The 19,906-nt window shown below is 47.1% G+C and overlaps 1 protein-coding gene and 1 long non-coding RNA gene across 3 annotated transcripts in view; one reads left to right on the top strand and one right to left on the bottom strand.

The window, feature by feature from the left end:
• The window catches only part of COL26A1 (collagen type XXVI alpha 1 chain), a 558,415-nt gene that overhangs the window by 17,208 nt on the left and 521,301 nt on the right, over positions 1-19,906 (top strand). The window lies entirely within an intron of this gene.
• Positions 12,537-17,450, bottom strand: LOC143982095 (uncharacterized). 2 transcript variants are annotated; one of them, XR_013274406.1, is made up of 3 exons: positions 17,157-17,450; positions 13,852-13,944; positions 12,537-12,864 (listed from the first exon to the last, which is right to left on the bottom strand). It is a non-coding gene; the product is annotated as an uncharacterized LOC143982095 (long non-coding RNA). The 2 variants fall into 2 exon arrangements; XR_013274405.1 differs by lacking the exon at positions 17,157-17,450 and adding an exon at positions 16,519-16,764.

Consider the following 19,906-nt stretch of genomic DNA (forward strand, 5'->3'; position numbering starts at 1 on the left):
CTTCACAGTAAGAGCTGTGAAAATGTGGAATAGACTCCCTCCAGAGGTGGTTCTGGCAAGCTAAGTAGATTGCTTTAAAAAAGGGCTGAATTCTTTCCTAAATGTACATAATATAACTGGTTACTAGCATTTATAGGTAAAGTTGATCGAGGGAAAATCCGATTGCCTCTCGGATGATCAGGAAGGAATTTTCTCCCCTGCTGTAGCAAATTGGGGCATGCTTTGCTGGGGTTTTTCGCCTACCTCTGGATCAACTGTGGGTGAAGGATTGTGTATATGGAATTGTATGGCTTGTTTTTTTTTGTTTTTCTTTGGTTAAACTAGATGGACTTGTGTCTTTTTTCAACCTGACTATCTATGTAACTATGTAACCATAATCCAGTGTGCATGATGCCTTAAGCTAAACTAAAAAAATAATCTCCTAAAGAGCAATAGAATACTGGGAACAAAGTCAGTAGAATGGCACAGCTGGCAAATATTTTAAAAAATAAACTGTGAAAGTCAGGGACAACTGGCATATTATGAGCGCTGTGGTTGATAGGCCAGTTATTACCTCTGGCAGTTGTTATTTGCTCTTTGTCCTTCCTTTGACCCTACAACCTCTTCCCAGCTACCACAGCAGGGAAACAATACTCGCTTCCTTTAGTACAGGGAACACAGACAGGCAATGAATGATTGTGTCTCCTCTTCTTCTAATGCCTTTTCTGTATGGTGCAGACCTTGTTCAACCAAGCTTTTTGTAGTATGGTCTATATGGAATGAGTCTTTAGTAACCTTTCAAATTTCACATCCTAAAATTTAATTGTCCCTTCTTTATCTTGAGAAATAACAGTCATTTTTAAAGTGTTTTGAAGCCCTAAAAAATCTTTTCTTAATTTTCAATAGAATAAGGATGTATATAGAAAACAATTATTAGAACCCCATGTCAGGTTTTCAATGTAAACATTATCTTTGCCGTTCCCTTTATAAAAAGTATAAATCAAAAATAGTGAAGCGCCGTTGTGTATTAAGCAAAAAAAAAGTTCTGCAAAAACTATATACAATACATTTCACACAAATAACATCAATGCTGCATACCGCATGCTTCAAAATTGAGTGCAATATAATATAGTATATATATATATATATATATATATATATATATATATTATATATATATATTATGTATATAGTACAGTATAGTAAGCAATGGGCACAAAAGACTCCTATAAACCCAATTTTTTCCTTCATGCAGTCGAAAGATATTGTGACCAAAATCCCATTGCTGTACAACACACTAAACAGATGATGATGTGACCACAAAACCAGTGCTGCAAAGGAAAGTTTTCCTTTAACCAAAAGTCCCAGTGCTGTAAATCAGATCAGTTTCGCTCATGTGCCACCACCGTGTTCAAAATGTGCCTTCTCCTCAAAAATCACTCAGGTCACTCAGCACTTTTCCCACCTTATGGGGGATATATCCAATGGCTCAGGATACTTCTAACTTCTTTCCCCTCCCTTGCTGCAAAATAAGGCGCATTTTGTAAAGTAGACACTCCAAGGAAATTGCTGAGAGGCATGTTGAGCCCATTGAATATTTTTATTTTTTGTCACAAGTGATTGTGAAAAACAGCGCTGGTTTTGTGGTCAAATCATCATCTATTAAGTGTGTTGTACAGCACTGGGACTTTGATCACAATATCTTTCGATTGCACGAAGAAAAAAACTGGGTTCACAGGACTGTCTTTTGTGCCCATTGCATACTGTACTATATACATACTATATATATATATACTGTACTATATTATATTGAACTCAATTTTGAAGCATGCGGTATGCAGCATTGATGTTATTGGCGTGAACCATATTGTATATAGTTTTTGCAGAACTGTTATTTTGCTTAATACACAACAGCTCTTCACTATTTTTGATTTATACTTTTTATAAAGGCATATTGAGCCCATTGAATATTTTTCTTTTTTGTCACAAGTGATTGAAAAATGCCAAAAAAAAATACAAAGTTGTCACTAAATGATATATTGCTCACATGCCATGTTATATTTGGAATTACACCCCAAAATACATTCTGCTGCTTCTCCTGAATATGGGGATACCACATGTGTGAGACTTTTTGGGAGCCTAGCCGTGTACGGAAAACTGATTTCTTAGGGCGTAAATTTTTGATTTCACTCCTCACTACCTATCACAGTTTCAAAGGCCATAAAATGCCAAGATAGCACAAAACCCCCAAAATGACCCCATTTTGGAAATAAGACACTTCAAGCTATTTGCTGAAAGGCATGTTGAGTCCACAGAATGTTTTATATTTTGCCACAAGTTTCGGGAAAATTAAATTTTTTATTTTTTTACACAAAGTTGTCACTAAATTATATATTGTTCAAGCATGGCATGGTTATATGTGGAATTATACCCCAAAATACATTCTGCTGCTTTTCCTGAGTATGAAGATACCACATGTGTGAGACTTTGTGGCAGTCTAACCGCGTACAAGACCCCGAAAACCAAGCACCGCCTTCAAGCTTTCTAAGGGCGTAAATTTTTGATTTCACTCCTCACTGCCTATCACAGTTTCAGAGGCCATGAAATGCCCAGATAGCACAAAACCCCCCAAATTACCCCATTTTGGAAAGTAGACACCTCAAGCTATTTGCTGAGAGGCATGTTGAGTATTTTGCAGATCTCGCTTTTTGTCACAAAGTTTTGAAAATTGAAAAAAGAAAAAAATACATTTTCTTTTCTTTCTTCATTTTCAAAAAACAAATGAGAGCTGCAAAATACTCAACACGCCTCTTAGCAAATACTTTGCGATGTCTACTTTCCAAAATGGGGTAATTTGTGGGGGTTTTGTGCTATCTTGACATTTCAGGGACTCCGTAACTGTGGTAGTGAGGAAGTGAAATCACCTTTTTACACCCTTAGAAAGCCTGAAGGCGGTGATTGAATTTCGGGGTTTTGTACATGGCTAAGCTCCCAAAAAGTCTCACACATGTGGTATCCCTGTACTCAGGAGAAGAAGCAGAATGTATTTTGGGGTGTAATTCCACATATGCCCATGGCACGTTTGAGCAATATATCATTTAGTGACAACTTTGTGCAAAAAAAAAAGTTTGTAATTTTCCTGAAACTTGTGGAAAAATATCAAATATTCCATGCCTATTAGCAAATAGCTTGGGGTGTGTACTTTTTAAAAATGGGTCTTTTTGGGGGGTTTGAACTGTCCTGGCATTTTATGTACAACATTAGAAGCTTATGTCACACATCACGCAGTCTTCAAACCACTTGAAGACAAAGACCTTTCTGACACTTTTTGTTTACATGAAAAAATATTTATTTTTTTGCTAGAAAATTACTTTGAACCCCCAAACATTATATTTTTTATTTCATTATATATATATTTCTTTAAAGCAAAGGCCCTACAGATTAAAATGGTGGGTGTTGCAATTTCCTTTTCATACAGTATTTGCACAAACTAAATTTTTGGGGAAAAATAATTTGAGTGCATGAAAACACACTACCGTATATACTCGAGTATAGGCCGACCCGAATATAAGCCGAGGCCCCCAATTTACCCCAAAAAAACTGGAAAAAATTATTGACTCGTGTATAAGCCGAGGGTGAGACATGCCTGTCCATCCCTGTGTGTCCGTCCATCCCTGTGGGTCCATCCATCCCTGTGTGTGTGTCCATGCATCCGTGTGTGTGTGTGTGTGTGTCCATGCATCCGTGTGTGTGTGTGTGTGTGTGTGTCCATGCATCCGTGTGTGTGTGTGTGTGTGTGTGTGTGTGTGTGTGTGTGTGTGTGTGTGTCCGTGCAGCCTACCTGTGTCCAGCCTGCCTGTGTCCGTCCAGCCTGCGTCCCGTCCAGCCTGCGTCCCGTCCAGCCTGCGTCCCGTCCAGCCTGCGTCCCGTCCCGGCCCGGCCCGGCCCGTCCCGGCCCGTCCCGGCCCGGCCCGTCCCGTCCCGAGCCGAGCCTCCGTCCTTCAGCTCTTCGTCGGCGGCCATTCTAGGATTCAAAAGCCGCGCCTCCGTCGGTGATAGGCGGAACACTCAATTTCCCACTGACTGCTGTTCCGCCTATCGGATGTCCGTGATAGGCGGAACACTCAATTTCCCAGCAGCCTGTGTTCCGCCTATCACGGGCATCGTCTCATCCTCGTCCGTAGTACGAGGATGAGACGATGCCCGTGATAGGCGGAACACAGGCTGCTGGGAAATTCAGTGTTCCGCCTATCACAGGCGAAGGCGGAGCCGGAGGCGCGGCTTTTGAATTCTAGAATGGCCGCTGTCTGTCTGCTCGACACGCTGATCGAGCGGGCAGACAGCGATGACTCGAGTATAAGCCGAGGGGGGCACTTTCAGCCTCAAAAAAGAGGCAGAAAATCTCTGCTTATACTCGAGTATATACGGTATATTGCCCAAACGTTTGATGAGATAAAAAAGATGATCTTATACCGAGTACATGAATACCAAACATAACATGCTTTAAAATTGCGCACAAACGTGCAGCGGCGACAAACTACATACATTTTTTAAAGCCTTTAAAATCCTTTACAGGTTACCACTTAAGATTTACAGAGGAGGTCCACTGCTAAAATTACTGCCCTCGATCTGACCTTCGTGGTGATACTTCACATGCATGGTGCAATTACTGTTTACATATGACACCAGACCGACGCTTGCGTTCGCCTTTGTGAGTGAGCACAAGGGGACAGGGGTGTTTTTTTTTTTTTAGGCGAAACAACTCAAGTCATGAAATGCTCCTAGCTTCCGTTTTCTTAGGCCCTAGAGATGATTGGAGCCATTCCGGTCTCCAATCAGCTCTATGGTCAGCTGGCAGAGCCAACTGCTGCATTCTCATGTTCCCTGTTGGGACAGGAGAGCCAGAGAAAACCATGGAAAACGGTGGGGGTGTTCCCTCCCACTACTTGTAAAAGCAGTCTAGAAGCTAATTAGCTGCTAGGATTGCTTTTACATGAAAGGCTGGCTAAAAAAGATGAGACTTAAACCTGCAGGCATCATTCTGGTATAACCACAAAAATTCCAGCAACATACCAGTACGTTGCTGGTCCTTGTTGGGCATATATTGTAATGTTCTTTTTTTCATGCAGCTTGTGGGCTGAACAAAGAAAAGGGATTGATTGGTGGGTATGCCCACCATTAGAATACCGCCCTTCATCCACTCACTTTTAATGATGGGCATACATGCACTATTTTTTTTTAAACTGCGGTGGTGAAATCACCTCCTACATCGCTGGAGTCGCTGATTTATGCATCGTGAGAGCAAACGATGTTGCTGTCAAGATAAATAAATCAGTGTTGCAGCTAAATGGCGTACCTGCTAAGCAAATGATGGTTAACAATGAAAAAAAGTAACATTACAGTATAACAGTAAGACATACCATACCTGCAAAGCAAATACAAAAGAAAGAACAATAGAGAGAGAAGAAAAATAAAACCACAACAATTTTTGGCTTTTTTTTGTGTTTTCTTTTTTTTGCACTTTTATATAAACTGTAAACATTCCAGATTAGAGTCTCTCAAAATGTGCTGGCTATCTCATCTTTAGAGACCCTGTGAAAGTGTGCCCTAGGACTGTGTAGTTCTGTACCCATATGCTAATACTCCACTAGTGTGGTAGCGTTTGAAACAGCCACCGATGCAGAGACCAGGTTGGTCAGGACAGCAGGGACAATAAAAGCGGGTGTCACACCTAAATCTGCATTTTCTGCATAAACGACATTTTCTTTGGGGTGTTCGGTGGGCAGGGAAAATGCCTCTCATGCAGCCGGCTCACTGCATTTGCATTGGAAATGTGGGCCATAGCACCGTCTGGAAACAGAAGGGCTGTGACAATCTCTTCCTGGATCTCTTGGGCATTCAGCAGAGCCTGTATGGTACCAACAACTAGTCCTTGAGGTCCACCCCTCCCATGTTAAAGTTGTATTCATGGACACAGAGGGGCTTCTCCACAACACCAGTTGCCGTAGGAATTTGGACTGTCGTATCTGCGTAAAGGGAGGACAGAGCAAAAACATTCCGTGAATCCCTCCACGTCACTGCTAACAAATTATTACATTTCAAGCAGGCTCAATCCCCCCCGTCTAGGTCGGGACTTTACAAGCCATTGGGGGAAGCCCCAGTGATTAGATCGCACAGTGCCACATGTGCCAATTCCACAATCAAAAAGTGGCATGCTTGTGTAAAATTGTCCACTTACAAGTGGTACCTCTTTCCGAATTTGTGGGACATGGTGCCACCCTTAATCTTACCAGCACTCCCTATATAGTCTGGGCAGTTCTCTGACTCCATGTGACTATCTCTTCCCTTGTAAACCATAAAACTATATGTATAGCCTGATGCCCTGTCACAGAGCTTATACATCTTGACCCCATATCTGGCACGCTTGCTGGGAAGATACTGTTTGATAGACAAGCGACCAGAAAACATAATCAGGGACTCATCAACACAGACAACTTGATTGGGAGTAAACAAGGCTGCAAACTGCTGGTTGAAGGGGCCGAATTTTGTGGAGCCGATCGTATACAGAGTTACCCCGAGGATGACAGAGTTCATTGTCATTGAAATGCATGAACCGCAAGATCTGCTCGTATTGTGTCGTGGTCATGGAGGCAGAGAACACAGGCATATGGTGAATTGGGCCAGTGGACCAATATGACTGCAACTCACTGCAACTCACTCTTTTCAGTTATGCCCATGAGGAGGGATAGACTCAGGAAGGTCTTAAATTCGGAAACCGTAATAGGTTTCCAATCTCTGACAAGGGTCAACTGGGGATTAGCGGCGATGAATTGACCAGCATACAAATTGCTTTGGTCCACAATAGATCTATAGAGATCTTCCATGAAAAACTGTGAATAAAAATCATAACATAATAATATATAAAATGCCTGGTTGCTGCAGTCAAAAATATACCTTCAATAAATGGAAGAAAAAATATAGCATATTGGGGTTATGTTGAAGTATATGCTGGTTTTGCTTTCATGATAAAGATTGGATAGTGTGTGATAGCGATATATACTATTGTGCACAATTGGTATTTTATTTTTGAGGCAATTTTTTGATTGTTTTCACGGCTGAAAATAGTGGTGTATTCAATATTATGATACTGGGGTAGCGCAATCAACACCATTTTACTAGGCTCAGAAACGTGTAGGCTTCTTCACTAGTGTACCTTCGATTGGATATTTTGGGCTCTAAATTTACTGGTGCACTAGCGAGTCTCAAAGGAAAAAATTGTGCACCTGTCAGCAACTGCTTCAAACGCTACCAAAAAAGCTGTTAGCGTTCACAGGGATCAGGCCCGTCTCTGCGAATGATGCAGTTATGTGTTTTGTGTTTTGTAAGTGACAGTGATTTATTGATACTGCACTTGGGTGGGCTGGGCTGGACTGGACGGAGGGGCCAAATGCAGGTGCTAGCAGGTATCTGGGCTGATCCCCTAAACTACTGAGGACGATAACATACATTTGATCAGATCAGATATTGATCCGTTCAGACACTATACTACTACGGGAGGTGTATGGTGCGTGTGTTGGTGTTAGCGCTACTGGCACTAATCTGACACTGCCTGGGGCGATGCAGACCCTGACTGACGCTAAAACCTAACTGATATCATCCGCTGGATGATCAGGAGGTTATACCTTTATTTAGGAAATATACAGCGGGTGGCCTCACGCTATAAAAAAATTACTAGCTAACCAGCATCACCTGTAACACTAATACAGTGATCACTGGTGACAGGGTTGATCAAGGGGTTAAACCCTTATTAGGGGCCTACCACTAAGTACCCTAACACTGATTATTGTCTCAAATGACACCAGTACATTGATCAAAAAAATATATGAACACTGCACTGGGTGACACAGTGACAGAGAGTGAAGGGGTTAACTTGGGGGGGGGTGATTGGGGGGAATCAGGGGGGGGGGGTGAAAAGTGTGCTTATGTGTACTGTGTTAGTGTAGTGCTGGTGCACCTTACTCTGAGATGTCTTCTCTCCTCTCTCTGGAAAAGGGTTCCATGAGGGGAGATGACATAACTTCCCCTGCCTGTGTTTACAGGGAAGGATTTAATTTGCCAGAACTGATCACCAGGTCCAGGCCAGAAATGATTGGCCTGGGCCTGGAGACTGATCAGTTCTGAAGAAAATCCGTCCTAGGCAGCCATGCGCCCGACATACAGCTACGACGCTTTGCCCAGCCAAGCCAACCTGCCGCAGTATAACTGCGGCAGCTGGTTCGGGAACTGGTTAAATAACAAACATGTCATACTTACCTGCTCTGTGCAGTGGTTTTACAGAGTAGCCCCGATCCTCCTCTTCTCGGGTCCTCCGCTGGAGCTCCTGGCCCCTCCCTCCTGCCGAGGCACTGTGTGTTCATTCACACATGGAGCGTGCCTTGGCCCTGCCCTCACTCTCTCTCCTCATTGGCTCACTGGTTGTGGTTGACAGTTGGCCATTGGCTCCCGCTGCTCTCTCAGCCATTGAGGAGGAACAGACCTGTGCTCTTGTGCACATTGCTGGATCGAGGTAATAATAATGGGGGCGCTGCACACAGAAGGGTTTTTACCTTCATACAAAGAATGCGTAAAGGTAAAAAACCTTAAGCCTATACACTTTAAGTCTGGCTATTTGAGGCTACGAAAAAGAAGAGTTTCAACGGCTGTATCATTTCACGAATAAAGTATGAAAATCAAACAGAGGAAGGAGTCTACAACACCATCTTTAGTAGATGTCTGAACCAAGATACCGATGATATTTCAGGAAAGGAGAACGACAAGATAAAATCTGTCTTTCTTTTTATTTTTTTCTTATGAAACCACTGAACTAACTTTACACAATGTGTTTTTTTTGAACCAGAAAAATATTTACTTGGAGGCTACAAGATAATAACTAATGCAGAGCAATCAGGACTAAGCCCTAAGTAGATTCCTGAAAGAAAGATTCTCCAAGGTCCCTTTTCAAAGCCATTGGATGCTTCCAGGTATTTGAGCGGTTTGAAAGTTAGTGCTGTTCAGTTATGAAAAGTTGTGAGAGCTAATAATGGCACTTTTGTATTTTCAAGGAAACCTGTGTAGCACCCTAACTTGCATGGATACAAGATAATGATACCCATTAGCATGTGTGTTTCAAGTGAAATATTTAACTATGTGTATATCGGCCAACATAAGAGATCTTGTAAACCTCCGAAAACAAAAAGAAAAAAACAAGCAACCTGCAAGACAAAGGCATAATGAGCTAGTATGCACCTCATACTAGCTAATTTTGAAAAACGTACCTTAGAACGATGCCCTGCAGTGAAGTCCGGGCTTCCGGCACTGTGATTGGCCGGAGCCACGATGACGTCATTCACATGCATGCGCGGGTGCCAGCGGTCACGACATGGGCTCTGAAGAAACACCACAAGTGTGCATGCACCGATGATATTGGGGATAGCGTATATAGTAAATATCTCCTAAACAGTGCAAGTTTAGGAGATACTTAGAATACCTACAGGTAAGCCTTACTATAGACTATACACTTGTTTTTTTTAAGTACACCACATATAACTACATGTATGTAATTTATACCACCCAATAAAGTAGTATGCTTCTTATGCGTATTTTATGTGCTGTGAAATGCTGCCTTATATTAATATAAAGGAATACTTGAGGTAGAAAATTGGGACATTTAAAGCAGAATTTCACCCAAAAAGAGAAGTCCCTCTCATTCACTCCCTCCTACTGTCTGTAACTGAGTTACATTTGTTTTTGATGGAAGAGAGTACTGATTTTGAACATTTTACCCCCTTCCAAAATCCTCATCTAGGTGAGGATAATACCACTTGCCCTGCCCTCTCCCCTCCCACAGCTTGCTGGGATACATTACATGCCCCAGGTAGCTGCTAGACCATTTTATAAAATACCATTCAAGTTCACCGTATGCATGTTTTCAGGGAGCCACAGCTGGCTCCCAAATCCAAGATGGAGGTGCCAGGAATATGTAGCTGTAAGAAGAACCAGCTGTGAGAAGATAGTACTGTACTCCACTTATCCGACATTTTAAAGTGAGCAGCTACAGATTTTGAAAAAAAAAATCACTCCCATTGTAGTAGGCTCTATGCCTGGTAAACCAAAATGTGGGACTGATTCAACATGGAGAAGACTGGAAGTTTTTTCTGAATGAAGGTGTCAATCCAATGACCATTTTTAACATTTGGAAATTTTGGGAAATACAGGCAGATACTAATCCATCATGCCATACTATTAGGGAGGCATGTGATTGGCCCACCCCTTGACGTGAAATTTACTGGCAGAACGCCAAAATGTACAAACAGCACCAATTTTTTACTGCCAAAAAATCATGACATTTACTGATGGATCCACATTCTTTACTGACACTGCAAAAAAGTACCTAAAATGAAGTTTTTTAGTGCTAAACAGTGCAAATATCAATATTTGAACTATAAACACATAGCTAGTGCTATTATCAATGTGTTTAAGTTAAACAAAAGTCAAAAAACATATTTCTCAATTTACATGAAGGTCAGTATACTATAACACAGCCAGCACAGAGTTCTCCCTTACATCAGAGTCTGCAGGATGGTGACCAGAGACCACTTTCCGCAGAGTGAATACACTAACGTAAGGGGGGGGGACTACTAATGTAGGGGGGAACTTTTATATCAGTGCCCCCTTACATTATTGTATTCACTCCCCCCTTTCATCAGTGACCCCCCCCTCAGACTGGCCTGGCAGCGCTGTCACTGACCTCCTCTCAGGTGCACCATGCAGGGCTCAATCAGACAGCTCAGGTTTTATTCCTCTAGTCTCCTCTCCACAGTCCACACAGTCTGTCTCTTCCTGTAACCCCCATTCCAGCGGCGCTCCCACTCTTGACTCCTTTTTAGGATCCCCTCAGAGACTGCAGACATGATAAAAGACAATAGATGGTCATAGACTGTGAACATGATACATGACTAGTGTAGTCTGAATGTTCCCCTTATACTATTCCTTATCTATTAGAAACGAGACCACACCATAGGTTGGAGTAAACTGGCCACAACAGCCTTTATTAAACATAACTCAAAATTACTCCAATAACTTGTAAATATGAAAATATATAAATATATAAATATATATATAAATATATAAATATAAATAACTTTATTAACATTAAACCACATTTTAATTAACATTAACTGCCCATTCTGGTGATCTCTGACGGTGACCACACTTAAGCCAATACCCAATCACTGCGGTACACCTGACCAACTTCCCAAAGGCCTCCACCTGTGACCGGTCGGAGACAACTTCCGCCAGTGAACATAACCGTATTCCCTCCAACGTTCAGGAATACCCAGAGGGGCCGATCGTTAGATGAGCCCCCCACACCCTCAGATCCCTTCTGAGTACCTGTCTACCGTCAGAAACCACCAGAAAACACACCGCCAACACGAAAAACTTTCAGCTGCCGTGACAACCGATGAAACCTGCAAAAGAAGAAAAAGACCAGCAACAAAACACCACAAAACAAACACATAACAATAGGGCGGGAGGGTGGGAAAACTGCCTCCTCTGTGTCACACTGGGCTCCGAATGATTCCTTAAAGCCACACCTCTCCCTTTTATGTGACCCCTCCCCTACACTGAACTTGTTTCCTGCAAACCTTTTCCTGAACTCCACCCATAAAGCTTAACCCTCTGTGTCCCTCATCCACACTGTCATGTCCAGCACTCCTTATATCATTGCATTCATAATCCGTGCTTCTTTTGACTAGTGTAGTCTGAATGTTCCCCTTATACTATTCCTTATCTATTAGAAACGAGACCACACCATAGGTTGGAGTAAACTGGCCACAACAGCCTTTATTAAACATAACTCAAAATTACTCCAATAACTTGTAAATATGAAAATATATAAATATATAAATATATATATAAATATATAAATATAAATAACTTTATTAACATTAAACCACATTTTAATTAACATTAACTGCCCATTCTGGTGATCTCTGACGGTGACCACACTTAAGCCAATACCCAATCACTGCGGTACACCTGACCAACTTCCCAAAGGCCTCCACCTGTGACCGGTCGGAGACAACTTCCGCCAGTGAACATAACCGTATTCCCTCCAACGTTCAGGAATACCCAGAGGGGCCGATCGTTAGATGAGCCCCCCACACCCTCAGATCCCTTCTGAGTACCTGTCTACCGTCAGAAACCACCAGAAAACACACCGCCACAGCCCGAAAGGGTGACCCCCTCAACCTTGAGGGCCGCCCCACACCCGAAGAGCTTTCTGTATGCCCTCCTGTAAGCCAAAGGACCAGAGGTCAATCCCCACATCCGATAGATGAACGCCATCCCGCCTAAGATAAAGCCCTACATTCACCTCCAATTCCCTGTGTCTTACCACAATGCCCCCGTTCTGCACTACAAACCGCCCAACAACCTTATTAACCCTAATCCTGGTTTTCTCAAGGCTGGCTAAAGACCTGGCCCCCCGCCACACCGTTCTGGCCACAATATCTGACCACACCAAAATGGTGCCCGGGAAAAGGACTCGCATGCGCAACACATCAGCCTTGATATCCGCCAAAATGTCCTTCACTTTCCGAACTCCCAGGTCATTGCCCCCCGCATGAACAACCAGCACATCCGGGGGCCTATCCCTCAAAGCGAAACGCTCCACCTCCCTCATGACACGCTCCCACCTCATGCCCGGGAAACCCAACCACATCACCCTAGCTACCTCCCTGGGGATACCTAATTGCCTGCCTGCTGGTAGAGAATCACCTCTCCTGGCCCCCCAGCAGACGTACGAATGCCCCAGGATCCAAACGAGGCGTTGAGAACCTCCATCTGGAATGAAAACAAGAGAAATAACACAACAACCAAAGGAATGTTACAAGCACAGTCCTCCCCCCCTAAATCCCACAGCAAACAACCCCCAGCCGCACCCTCCTTACCCCAGTAGCAACTGCGGCCGGACATAGGACCGGAACCTCCGGGACTCCCATCTACCAATCCGGCGAACCACCGCCTCCTCCAGCCCACATCGAGCCGCCTCCGTGGCCGCCCCAATCCGAAAAGAGTGGGACGCATAGTCCCGCTCATCCAAACCCACCGCCCTCAGGCATTGCCGAAAGACCGACACAAACTGAAAACGGGATAGAAAAGAGCCCTCCTCGTGCACCAAAAAGGGGCCCGCCCTCCCAGGCCGCACCGCCCGGAAAGCCCGTACCGCCGCCACCGGGCACACTACCGAGCCCGGCAGGGCGAGCAGCGTAATCGCCACTCCCTTGCCCCGTTGATCAGTCTTAGACCTACGCAACCGTATACTCACCCGATCCGCAACCACCTGCACATCCTGATCCAACAGACCCCCAGCCACCCGTTTTGAGCGACACACCAACTCCCCAATCCTAAAAACCCCATAAAACGCCAACGAAAACGCTGCCGTAAACAGGACGGTCTCGTAAGCAGACGAGCAAACGTCCACCAGCCGAGAACAAATTGCCACCAGATTGTCAAATGACACCGGCCGGCGCGCATCCCTACCCTTCCAATCCCTCCTGTACCCCTTCAACGTTTGCCTCACCCAAAAATCCTTCGTCCCGTCCGGCTCCCCCCACAGTTTGAACAAAAAGGCCAACCCCGCCAGCTTCCGCTCAATAGATGCGGGAGACAGGCCCGTCTCAATGTTCCGGGCAACCCAGTACAATACCACCCAGCGCCGGTCGGAGCCCCGACCAGCCACTCCAACCTCCCGCAGGAACGCCCACCATTCCGCCCACACTCTAGAATAAGCGGACCATGTAGCCTCACTCAACGACCTTTTTAACCAACCTGCGGCGATTCCAAGGGAAGTTCCCACATCCACCCGGGGCATGGCGCCCCCGACTCCTCCGCTCCCGGCGCCAGCTGCCGGAACTTGTCCCACTGAAAACGAGAGAGCGAGTCAGCCAAAGAATTCTCCACCCCAGGTATGTGCACAGCATAAACGTAAACATTGAGCCGCAAACAGCGAAAGACCAGGTGTCGCAGCAGCCGGATGACCGGGGGGGAAGAAGCAGTCATCCGATTGAGGACCTGGACCACCCCCATGTTATCGCAATTGATGCGCAACTTCAAATTACGAAACTCCGCCCCCCACAACTCCAATGCCACCACTATCGGGAACAATTCTAGCAAAACCAAATTGCCCAACAACCCCGCAACCTCCCATGAGCGTGGCCAAGGTTCCGCACTCCACCGACCCCGGAAAAATGCCCCATAGCCCGTTGAGCCAGCCGCGTCAGTAACCAACTCCACATCGAAGTTGCTCACTGGCCCCGACATCCACATAGCCCGCCCATTATACGACTCCAAAAATTCATGCCAAGCCCGCAGGTCCTCCCGGTGTTCCCTTCGCAAACGCACGAAGTGGGTAGGGGCGGTTACCCCGGCAGTGGCCCCCGACAGCCGTCGGCAAAACACACGGCCCATAGGGATGATCCGGCAAGCGAAATTCAGCTTGCCCAACAGGGACTGCAGGGCCCGAAGCTGAACCTTCGGCCGGCCCTGCATGCCTGCCAACTCCGCCTGCAGATCCCGTAATTTATTCTCTGGCAATCGACACTCCATTGCCATAGAATCAATCACGATTCCCAGAAAACTCAATTCCGTCACCGGGCCTTCCATCTTATCCCCCGCCAACGGCACCCCGAACCTGCCCGCAATGTGCTGCAACGTGGACAGAAGAATCGCACACACATTGGAGGCAGGCGGGCCCACGCACAGAAAATCATCCAAATAGTGGATGACCGACTCCAGGCCCGAAACATCTCTCACCACCCATTCCAAGAATGAACTAAAAGCTTCAAAATAGGCGCATGAAATGGAACAACCCATGGGCAGGCACAAGTCCACATAAAACTTGCCCCGCCAATGGCATCCCAACAGCCGGAAGCTGTCCGGGTGGACCGGCAGAAGGCGAAACGCCGATTCCACATCCGCCTTGGCCATGAGAGCCCCACGACCATACCGCCTGACCCACCGTACCGCCGCGTCAAAAGACGTGTAGGAAACCGTACACGCCTCCGGGTCAATGAAATCATTGACCGACCCCCCTTTCGGAAAAGACAGGTGATGAATCAAGCGAAACTTCCCCGGCTCCTTCTTAGGAACTACACCCAACGGGGAGACCACCAGGTCCCCCCACAGCTGCACTTCGAAAGGACCACCCATCCGGCCCAGCGCCACCTCTTTACCCAATTTATCATCCACCACCCCCGGGTGATCTAAAGCCGAACGCAAATTCCTGGCCAACGGCGGCACCCCTCCCAAAGAACAGGGAATCCTAAAACCGTCCCGAAAACCCAGAATTAACCCCCGCGCCGCCGCACCATCCGGATACCTATTTAGGAAAGGAAGCATCCTTCCCAGGTTCACCGGCGTCATCCCTTTTTTGACCGGCGGCACCGGCACGCTGACCTTTTTTGAAACAGCGGGACAGGGGGTGGGTGCCGCCGCACCCGGAGCACTCATGCTTGAAGCGGCACGCGCCTCCGAATTTACAAGCCCCTTCATTGAAGGGCCAGCACACCCCCCACTTCTTTCCGGCCGGCAGTCCCGAGGAAGACGCACTCCCGGCCCCCCCCTGAAGAAACGGAGTGGGCGCCCGCGGAGCAGACATAAGCCTCATCCAGAGGCTTATGTCCTTGTGATCCCACCGCAGGTCAGCCCGCACTGCCTTACGCTGACGAAACTGCTCATCATAGCGCAGCCAAGCCAGCCCTCCATACACTCGGTGAGCCTCCCCAATCGCGTCCAGGTAACAAAACAACGCCGAGCAATGCTCGGGGTTCTTTTCCCCTATCACGCTAGCCAAGATAGCGAACGCCTGAAGCCAATTTGCAAATGTGCGCGGGATCAGCCGATACCTACGTTTTTCCTCGTCGTCCTTCTTGGAACTGTCCGGCTTAACCCTGTCCAAATTAAATTTCTCGAGGGGGAGCAAAGAGAAAATCTCCACATACTCACCCTTGCCGATCTTGTCCCGCACCTCCTGCTTCAAATGCGCCCCCAATGGGCCTTCGAAACAAACATAGACTTCGCACCGGGCAGCATCCGCGATCCTAACCAGGTCAGACCGCGCCCCCGGGTCCGCGGGCACCGGGGGGACCCCCGAGCCCACTGCCCCCGCATCCATGCTCCCCGACACCGCAGCAGGCGGTGAATCCCGCGCAGGAATGACCTCCGCCCCCCCGGCCCCCCCCACATTACCCATCCAGGGGGCCACCTGAGGCGACCCGGAGCCCCCAGCAAACTTACCAACCAGGGCCTGCAGCCCCCCCAACAGCTCCTGCAACTGACCTGACGGCCCCCCCGGGGCCACAGGCCCCGCCCCCTGCGCTGAAACTGCCGCAACCCCCCCCAATACGTCCCGGGATCCCGTGGGTACCGCACCCCCCTGCGCCACCCCCATCAGATCCCGCAAGGCATCCGCCAGCAATGTAGACTCCCGTAACTTACCCGGGCCCCCAGGGGCCTCGGCGACCGGTACCGGTCCGGGTGCAGAAAAGGACCCCTCCTCCTCCTGGGACAGCTCGCTCTCCGAACCGACCTCTCCAGCGCGCACCGGGGACGCGGCCATCCCCCTGTGCTCCGCGCGGTCCATCCGGTCCCTGCGATCCGGGACTGCAGGCAATGTCCTCCTCCCCCCGCCGCCCCCGGCATGCCGGCGTCTAAAACCAGCCCTGCCAGGCACCTTGGCAGCCTTCTGCGACCCACCCTCCCCCCCCTCCAGCATGTGACCCCCCCGGAGCGCCCCCCTCCCCCCCACCGCGCGGATGCTGGCCCCAGACCCAGCATGCCGCAGATCCCCCGCCACGTGCACCCCCCCTTGGCCTGCCTGCCATCCACCCTCCCCCCCACCTCCACCGGGCCCCGTGCGGTCCCGGCGCCATTTCCATGCGGCCGCGAAGCCCCGCCCCCCTCCGGTCGGCGGCGCAACGACCGCCCGGACCGGGGGGAGCCGAGAACCTGCCGTTTTGCCGGGGGGACCGATCGGTCCACCCCCGGGCTCCGGGAGTCACGAGGCGGCCGAGGAGTAGGCCCAGGAGAAAAACGCGCCGGAGGCCGAGACCTCCGCGCGCGCAGTGGAACCTCACCTGTCCCGCCGCCGTCCACATCGCCGTCCGCCAGGTCACCCACACGTTCCCGCAGCCAGTCCGCACCGTGCACCTCCGCCGCCCGTCGCAGCTGCGCAAAGAGTCCCTCGAGGTCCGCCATAGCAGAGGAGCAGCGAAAAAACTGCCTCCTCTGTGTCACACTGGGCTCCGAATGATTCCTTAAAGCCACACCTCTCCCTTTTATGTGACCCCTCCCCTACACTGAACTTGTTTCCTGCAAACCTTTTCCTGAACTCCACCCATAAAGCTTAACCCTCTGTGTCCCTCATCCACACTGTCATGTCCAGCACTCCTTATATCATTGCATTCATAATCCGTGCTTCTCTGGAGGTGGACAGAGGCTGCGAACATACTACAGGAGGTATCCAGAGGCTGCGGACATACTACAGGAGGTGGACAGAGGCTGCATACATACTACAGGAGGCGGACAAAGGCTGAGGACATACTACAGGATGTGGACAGAGGCTGCGGTCATATTACAGGAGGTGGACAGAGGCTGTGTACATACTACAGGAGGTGGACAGAGGCTGCGGACATACTACAGGAGGTGGACAGAGGCTCCGCACATGATAGTGTCCTCCTCACCTCCTCACAGTAGCTTCCTTCTCTGTCCACCTTCATATTACTTCTCCAGTCCACATCATCAGTGTGCTGTGTCCTTCTCCTGTGCCCCTTTCACCTCTCCACAGGTCAGGGCAGCACTAAAATAAGCAAACCCCCCTCAAATAAGCAAAACCCCCTCAACCCATCTGGTTGAGAATCCTGCGTCCTTCCCCTGGCGGGGTACCACACTACTACAATATACTGTATATATATATATATATATATATATATATGTGTGTGTGTGTGTCTGTGTGTATATATAATTTTTTTTTGCCCTGACATATGTTTTAATGCTGTAATTAGATTACAGCAATTAACAAATAATCAATAGTCTTAAAAAATATATTAAGATATTTAGTTATACAAATTAGACATAAAATGAATGTCAAACAAGGCTGAGGCTGCTAATTTCTGACATTTAGGCAACAATAACTGCTAGGCACAAAAGGGTAAATGTATAAAAACAATAACGCAGGTTAACAGACCGTGTAAAAGTGTAGATATCAGTAAAAATAGCAGTCACTTTGAAATATCAGGGGACCAAACAGAGAACGTTTTAATGTTAAACCTGACCGTTCTGATTTATGGTAATGTTTAGTCCCTTACGTATAACTTATTGAATCATAGTGAGATCACAATATCCAGTGTCATTCGCAGTTTTGAAAGCTTGCTTATGCCAATAGGGACTCTAAGGTACCTTTTTGAAATGACTTTAATTGTTTAGTCCATAAAGAATTTCCTGTGGGAAGGGCAGAATAGAGGAAATGATGTCATGTTTGTAAAGTTGTCTCAGACATATGTAAGACTGCATGTTTTCAATGTCAAATGGTGGGGTCTCCTGTACAGTCGCATGAACGTTTCTTATGACAGCACTGAAAATAAAACTGTTTTCCTGTAGGATCTTGGAGGAATAGGCCTTATGTTACCAACACATTTTGTAACAATGTTTTTTTATGTAACTTTTTTATGTCTTTGTTACCTCATATATGATATTTTTTGTGTATTTTTGTTTCATTGAATAGGCCTTTACATAAACTATGTATGTTTTTGGTTATGTAGTACATTACTGAGCATTTACATGCATTGCAGGTGTGCAATGAGAACCACCCATGGCACTTGTCTGGGCCATCCCACCAGCCTGCATGTTCTCAATAAACAGAACCTGGACAATTTTGTGACATCATTGAATTTGGAAATTAGTGTGATAACAAATGGCATGACCACAAGTTTACACTGGGGCATTACCTCATAAAGCAAGCTTGTAATGTTATCTGGCGATCGGAACATGATCTAGTATTGTGGTAAGGGTGATGTATGTAAAGAGCATTTTTTTCCTTTGCATAGCACACATGACTGTGAAAAAAGCAGATTGTTTATCCACAACTGTACTGTATACAGTATATATAATCCAGGCATCAGCAGTGCAATGGAGTCACTGTGGCTATAGCATGATGACATCATCAGTCTACCATGATGAAATAATCAGCAGTGCATACAGGGCTATACCACACATCTTGGCTATGCAGAGGGAGGCTTTCCAAGTATAGCAGCACTGTCATTGGGACTACGAATAAAGCCCAGTACACACAGGCCAAATGTCAGCAGGCTGTATGGCAGCCTTTCTGACAGAAGGCTTCTGTTGAAGGCTCATGACTAAAAAGATCTGCCAACCAGCTCCCAATTAGCGCTCTCAGCCAATGGCTGACAGGGGGCCACCCCCTATTAGAACACAATAGCACAGCAGGGGAGATCACTGACAGGGGGCCACCCCCTATTTGGACACAATGGCACAGCAGGGGAGATCACTGTACTAACATCGGATTGTTAGTACATCAGCTCTGACCCAAGCTGTCAGTTTTTGTTGAGCGAAAAAAGACTAGTGGTGTGTACTAGGCTTAAGGTGAGGATTGTGTCAGGGTAAATAGCCAAGGGAAAAAAAAGCTGATCTCCGGATTCTGACAGAGGGACATTGGTCCCAAACAGGGAGAGGCACTTCTGATATTCAGTGCCACCTGCCAGTGCCCACCAGTGCCACCTACAGGTGCTTATCAGTGCAGCCTATCTGTGCCATCTACTAGTGCCCACTAGTGCCACCAGTGCAACCTATCAGTGCCCATCAGTGTTGC

The sequence above is a fragment of the Lithobates pipiens genome, unplaced genomic scaffold (assembly GCF_037356315.1).
Source record: "Lithobates pipiens isolate NorthernLeopardFrog02 unplaced genomic scaffold, aLitPip1_a1.2 Scaffold_16, whole genome shotgun sequence".
NCBI classification, from domain to species: Eukaryota; Metazoa; Chordata; class Amphibia; order Anura; family Ranidae; genus Lithobates; species Lithobates pipiens.